The following is a 7,850-nucleotide window of genomic DNA, read 5'->3' as shown; positions in this document are numbered from 1 at the left end:
ATCTATCGGCTGCCTTCGATACTGTGAACCATCAGATCCTCCTCTCCACCCTCTCCGAGTTGGGCATCTCCGGCACGGCCCACGCTTGGATTGCGTCCTACCTGACAGGTCGCTCCTACCAGGTGGCGTGGCGAGAATCTGTCTCCTCACCACGCGCTCTCACCACTGGTGTCCCCCGGGGCTCTGTTCTAGGCCCTCTCCTATTCTCGCTATACACCAAGTCACTTGGCTCTGTCATAACCTCACATGGTCTCTCCTATCATTGCTATGCAGACGACACACAATTAATCTTCTCCTTTCCCCCTTCTGATGACCAGGTGGCGAATCGCATCTCTGCATGTCTGGCAGACATATCAGTGTGGATGACGGATCACCACCTCAAGCTGAACCTCGGCAAAGCCGGAGCTGCTCTTCCTCCCGGGGAAGGACTGCCCGTTCCATGATCTCGCCATCACGGTTGACAACTCCATTGTGTCCTCCTCCCAGAGCGCTAAGAACCTTGGCGTGATCCTGGACAACACCCTGTCGTTCTCAACCAACATCAAGGCGGTGGCCCGTTCCTGTAGGTTCATGCTCTACAACATCCGCAGAGTACGACCCTGCCTCACACAGGAAGAGGCGCAGGTCCTAATCCAGGCACTTGTCATCTCCCGTCTGGATTACTGCAACTCGCTGTTGGCTGGGCTCCCTGCCTGTGCCATTAAACCCCTTCAACTCATCCAGAACGCTTGCGCAGCCCGTCTGGTGTTCAACCTTCCCAAGTTCTCTCACGTCACCCGCTCCTCCGTTCTCTCCACTGGCTTCCAGTTGAAGCTCGCATCCGCTACAAGACCATGGTGCTTGCCTACGGAACTGCGAGGGGAACGGCACCTCAGTACCTCCAGGCTCTGATCCAGGCTCTACACCCAAACAAGGGCACTGCGTTCATCCACCTCTGGCCTGCTCGCCTCCCTACCACTGTGGAAGTACAGCTCCCGCTCAGCCCAGTCAAAACTGTTCGCTGCTCTGGCCCCCAATGGTGGAACAAACTCCCTCACGACGCCAGGACAGCGGAGTCAATCACCACCTTCCGGAGACACCTGAAACCCCACCTCTTTAAGGAATACCTAGGATAGGATAAGTAATCCCTCTCACCCCCTTTAAGATTTAGATGCACTATTGTAAAGTGACTGTTCCACTGGATGTAATAAGGTGAATGCCAATTTGTAAGTCGCTCTGGATAAGAGCGTCTGCTAAATGACTTAAATGTAAATGTAGAGTGGCTTGTAGGCTGGGTCTGAGTCTATATTAGTCTTTGTGGTTAAGCCCTGGCTGTTGTGAGAGTGGGCTTGTAGGCTGGGTCTGAGTCTATATTAGTCTGTGGTTAAACTTTGGCTGTTGTGAGAGCGTGTGCTTGTAGGCTGGGTCTGAGTCTATATTAGTCTTTGTGGTTAAACCCTGGCTGTTGTGAGAGTGTGCTTGTAGGCTGGTTCTGAGTCTATATTCGTCTTTGTGGTTAAGCCCTGGCTGTTGTGAGAGTGTGCTTGTAGGCTGGGTCTGAGTCTATATTAGTCTTTGTGGTTAAACCCTGGCTGTTGTGAGAGTGGGCTTGTAGGCTGGGTCTGAGTCTATATTAGTCTTTGTGGTTAAACCCTGGCTGTTGTGAGAGTGTGCTTGTAGGCTGGTTCTGAGTCTATATTAGTCTTTGTGGTTAAGCCCTGGCTGTTGTGAGAGTGTGCTTGTAGGCTGGGTCTATATTAGTCTGTGTCTATATTAGTCTTTAGGCTGGGTCGTTATTAGCCCTGGCTGTTGTGAGAGTCTATATTCTTTTGCAGGCTGGGTCTGAGTCAGACTGAGATAGATAAAGAGAAGTAACCACTGTCTGTTTTGATATTTTGTTCTTGTGAGACAGTGGTTACAATGCTAATGAATTCAGAGGCTGGTTCTGAGTCTAGGTTACTTTGTAAAGCCCTGAAACCTCAGCTTAGTAATACACTGGGTCTTACACATTGACGTAGGTGATCATGTGCTTGCAGGCCAGGTAGTGACCATGTATATAACCAGCTGTGCCCTTAGGTGGTGTGCAGAACTCAGGATGGACATCAGTTGACCAGGTTTGATGTTTGATTATTATATATTATGTATTATATTCAAATTGTTATGATTTATAAGTGCACATTGATTATTATTTATTTGTTAAGTAAAGTAAATAACAGAGCCAAGAAAGGTGGAACCAACAACTTCGCTGAAAGTTGCATGTCACGGGGGCTATTCGAAGCTAATGCAGTACGCCACAGGATGTTTTGTACTGATCAAGGGGAGTCAAGTCTAGAGTGAACCAAGGGCTCTGTTCTTAGGTCTACATTTTTTGAATGAGGCATGCTTATTTAACATGGTGAGGAAAGCACTTTAAAGAATAACCAGGAGTCCTCTACTGATGGGATGAGGTCAATATCTTTCCAGGATACCCGAGCCAGGTCGATTAGGAAAGGCCTGCTCGCTGAAGTGTTTTAGAGAGCGTTTGACAGTGGTAAGGGGTGGTAGTTTGACCGCGGACACATTACAGATGCAGGCATTGAGAGAGTGATCGCTGAGATCCTGGTTGAAGACAGCAGAGGTGTATTTAGAGGGCAGGTTGGTCAGGATGATATCTAGGATGATATCTCAGCTAGGGGCTGAGGGGGGTCTGTAACAAGCAGCAACAGTGAGAGACTTATTTCTGGAAAGGTGGACTTTTAAAGTAGAAGCTCAAACTTTTGGGCACAGACCTGGATAGTAGGACAGAACTCTACAGGCTATCTCTACAGTAGATTGCAACTCCGCCCCCTTTGGCAGTTCTATCTTGATGGAAAATTATGAAATTGGAGATTGAAATTTCAGAATTTTTGGTGGCCTTCCTTATTCTGTAATAGCTACTGTAAATTGTACACTGCTGTTAGATTAACAAAAAATTAATCTTTCTGCCCATATGACATGTCTATGTCCCGGAAAGTTGGCTGTTGTTAACAACACCATTCTAGTCACATATCGCATGTTGAGCAGCAACCGTCCCGTATAAGGGACACCAATCCCGAGAGCAGGGCTGCCAAACCCTCTTCCTGGAGATCTACTGTCCTGAAGGTTTTCAGTCCAACCATAATTTAGCATTTCTGATTCAGCTAGTTAAGGTCTTGTTGAGCAGCTAATTAGTAGAATCAGGTGTGTTAAATTAGGATTGGACTGAAAACCCACAGGAAGGTAGATCTCCAGGAAGAGGGTTGGGCAGCCCTGACCTAGAGGTTAATATAGCCAGGTGAGACAGCCACATATCACAGTCTATTTTACAGGATATAAATATTGCATTCCAGCTAAACAACGGATATACACTGAGGGTACAAAACATCAAGAACATCTTCCTAATATTGAGTTGAGCAACCACAACTCTTTTTATTTTGCAGTTATCTTGGTAGCAATAAGTGAAAAGAGAAATGGGAATCAAGCATTTCAAATACAGGTACAGCCTGTTCCTTTTGGGTCAAGCTGAATTACGTAGCATGTATTTGTTTGTTTGCCAACAAGGTTTTTGAAACGCAGGGTGTAATTGCCTCCAAGTAGAGTACAGGTCATGTTTTCTCTAAATAAGGAACAGGTCTATCCTTTACACGCACAGTGACACACACACACACACACAGTGACACACACACACACACACACACACACACACACACACACACACACACACACACACACACACACACACACACACACACACACACACACACACACACACACACACACACACACACACACACACACACACACACACACACACACACACACACACACACACACACACACACACACACAAACTAACACAAACAAACACAAACAGTGACACACACACACAAACACAAACAGTGACACACACACACAGTGGCGCGCACACACACACAGTGACACACACACACAGTGGCACACACACACAGTGGCACACACACACACACAGTGACACACAGTGACACACACACACACACAGTGACACTCACACACAAACACAGTGACACACACACACATACACACACACACAGTGACACACACACACATACACACACAATGACACACAGTGGGACACACACACACAGTGACACAGTGACACACAAACAGTGACACACAGAGTGACACACACAGTGACACACACAGTGACGCACCCAGTGAAACACACAGTGACACACACAGTGACACACACAGTGACACACACCCAGTGAAACACACAGTGACACACACAGTGACACACACAGTGACACACACAGTGACGCACCCAGTGAAACACACAGTGACACACACAGTGACACACACACACACCAACACAGTGAAACACGCACACACACACACACACACACACACACAGTGACACACACACAGTAACACACAGTGACACAAAGTGACACACACAGAAACACAGTGACATACACACAACACACAGTGACACACAGACACAGTGACACACACAGACACAGTGACACACACACACAGACACAGTGACACACACACAGACACAGTGACACACAGACACAGTGACACAGTGACACAAAGTGACACGCACACACACACTCACACAGTGACACACACACAGTGACACACACACATTGACACACAGAAACACCCACACACACAGTGAAACACACACACAGAGACACAGTGACACACACACACACAGACAGTGACACACACCCAGTGATACAGTGACACACACACAGACACAGTGACACACACACAGACATAGTGACACACACACAGACATAGTGACACACACACAGACATAGTGACACACAGTGACATACAGAAACACACACACAGTGACACACACACACACACACACAGACACAGTGACACACATACAGACACAGTGACACACACACACACAGACAGTGACACACACAGTGACACACATACAGACACAGTGACACACACACACACAGACAGTGACACACACAGTGACACACACACAGACCCAGTGACACACACACACGGTGACGTACACAGTGACACACACACGGTGACACACACACTGACACACACTTCCTCATTCTACCTCCATCATTTAATTCTCTCTAATACACTTCCTCTCTCACTCTTACCCTTCTATCAGTCCATCTATTCTGTCATTCTCTAAACCTTACCTTTCTATCAGTCCATCTATTCTGTCATTCTCTAACCCTTACCCTTCTATCAGTCCATCTATTCTGTCATTCTCTAAACCTTACCTTTCTATCAGTCCATCTATTCTGTCATTCTCTAACCCTTACCCTTCTATCAGTCCATCTATTCTGTCATTCTCCAACCCTCCATGTTTTCCTTTTGAGGGACAGCCTGTGGGTACATGTTTTATAAACGTATCATTTTAAATGAATAATGTACCCCCCCATCTAAAAATAACAAAACAAATAAAAATGTGGGGGACAAAGAATTTGAAGATTTTTGTTGAATGACTAAAGGTATGGCCATAAGCACATGGTTTGGAGGGCTCTATGATATCAGTCTTAATATAGTAAAGTAGTATATTTAAATACGAGGGACATGGAATCACCTCGACAGAAGAGAAGACCACTTTTGCAGCTTCAACATTACTAATGTATATTTCCCTAATGAGTTAGACATAAGTTAAATACAGTAACACAGTATAAAGGTATTATATGTGTGCAGTAACTGAAAATTACAATATTAACGTTGTTATTACGTAGGACTTGCATTGAGTTATTACATTAGTGAAATAGGTCCTTGTGTACAGTACTTACAAAAACTATGCATTTAAAATACAAGTATCAAAGTATTATGTAACAGGCTGATAAAATGTTGCTCCAAAAGTAATTATGATTTCATTCCACAGGCATGAGAACAGCTTAATGTTTAGAGTTACTGAGAACGCTAACAGTAACTAAATATCCCAAAACTGCTTTCTTGAATCAACTACAGCCAAGGTATGTGGAAAATCATGGTATTTTTTTTCTGAGTAAACTATCCCTTTAAAGAGGGTATAGTGTTTGAAACATGAACACTTACCCTCAGATGGAAGGAGGTTCAAAGTTATTTTTGCCATGCATCCAACTTGCTGTTTGCAAATGGCTTTGAATTACTCTGCAGTATTTCCAGGTATCATAAAATTAATTGCAGCTTTCAACTTTTTTTCAGTGGCCTGTTGACAAAGTCATACAGTAGTTGAGCATTAAACTTATTAATACTTATCTGTACAAAATATCATTGGTACATTTTTTTAAACTTCATTATGTACACCTTGGGCAATGGACATTCAGGAGAATGGACATACACAGGGATGTTCACGTAGAAATGTATTGTGTAGCTCCAAAATGACTGTCAACAAATGTAAAGGAGATTGTGTATGCTCTATTCATTCTATTTCTATATTCAACCTGTAGATACGGTCCTGCCATTAGTGGAAGGCAGCCAATAGTTTCAGAAAGGTAGTCACGTCCTGAGATCTGTGTGTAGCATGAGGGACTTACACATAAACATACGTATAATTCCTGTAGCCAAACTACACCAGCTGTTTAGTACGTGAGGTGAGGTCCTCTGGGCTATTCTAAACATGTCAGGTTCTTTACATCAAGGACTGGAGCGTGGGAATCAGACAACAGTATCAGGATGCAACAGCAATTGTCATTTTCAGTGTCACAAGGCAGACACACATTCTCCATAGGCCTTCATCATTCCTGTGCATCAGCTCTATAAGCTCTGTACATCTGTCCTAAAAGACAGACTTCAATATCGGAACTAAAATACATTTCACAAGGTTTATCCTCCTGAGACTCTGCAATACATCTATACATGTGTGTCCTCTCTAGAGGACATCAGTTCTTGGTCCGTATCTCTGAGTACAAGCCTCTGTATTAACTGGAGTTGATGTCCGCACCCGCTGAGCTACATGCATCCCCTCTCCCATGGACACACCCCTCCCGCGCTATTCTCCCATGGACACACCCCCTCCCGCGCTATTCTCCCATGGACACACCCTCCCTGTGCTATTCTCCCATGGACACCCTGTGATATTCTCCCATGGACACACCCCTCCCTGTGCTATTCTCCCATGGACACACCCCCCCTCCCTGTGCTATTCTCCCATGGACACACACCCTCCCTGTGCTATTCTCCCATGGACACACCCCTCCCTGTGCTATTCTCCCATGGACACACCCCCTCCCTGTGCTATTCTCCCATGGACACAACCCTCCCGCGCTATTCTCCCATGGACACACCCCTCCTGCGCTATTCTCCCATGGACACACCCCCTCCCGCGCTATTCTCCCATGGACACACCCCCCTCCCTGTGCTATTCTCCCATGGACACCCTGTGCTATTCTCCCATGGACACACCCCTCCCTGCTATTCTCCCATGGACACACCCCCTCCCGCGCTATTCTCCCATGGACACACCCCTCCCTGTGCTATTCTCCCATGGACATACCCCCTCCCTGTGCTATTCTCCCATGGCCACACCCCCTCCCTGTGCTATTCTCCCATGGACACGCCCCCTCCCTGTGCTATTCTCCCATGGACATACCCCCTCCTGTGCTATTCTCCCATGGACACACCCCCTCCCGCACTACTCTCCCATGGACACACCCCCTCCCGTGCTACTCTCCCATGGACATACCCCCTCCTGTGCTATTTTCCCATGGACACACCCCTCCCGCGCTACTCTCCCATGGACACACCCCCTCCGGTGCTATTCTTCTCATGGACACACCCCTTCCCGCGCTACTCCACCATGGACACACCCCCTCCCGTGCTACTCTCCCATGGACACACCCCCTCCCGGGCTATTCTTCTCATGGACACACCCCCTCCTGCGCTATTCTTCTCATGGACACACCCTC

The sequence above is a fragment of the Oncorhynchus gorbuscha genome, unplaced genomic scaffold, assembly GCF_021184085.1.
Source record: "Oncorhynchus gorbuscha isolate QuinsamMale2020 ecotype Even-year unplaced genomic scaffold, OgorEven_v1.0 Un_scaffold_2451, whole genome shotgun sequence".
NCBI classification, from domain to species: Eukaryota; Metazoa; Chordata; class Actinopteri; order Salmoniformes; family Salmonidae; genus Oncorhynchus; species Oncorhynchus gorbuscha.
Note: the sequence above shows the minus strand (reverse complement) of the source record.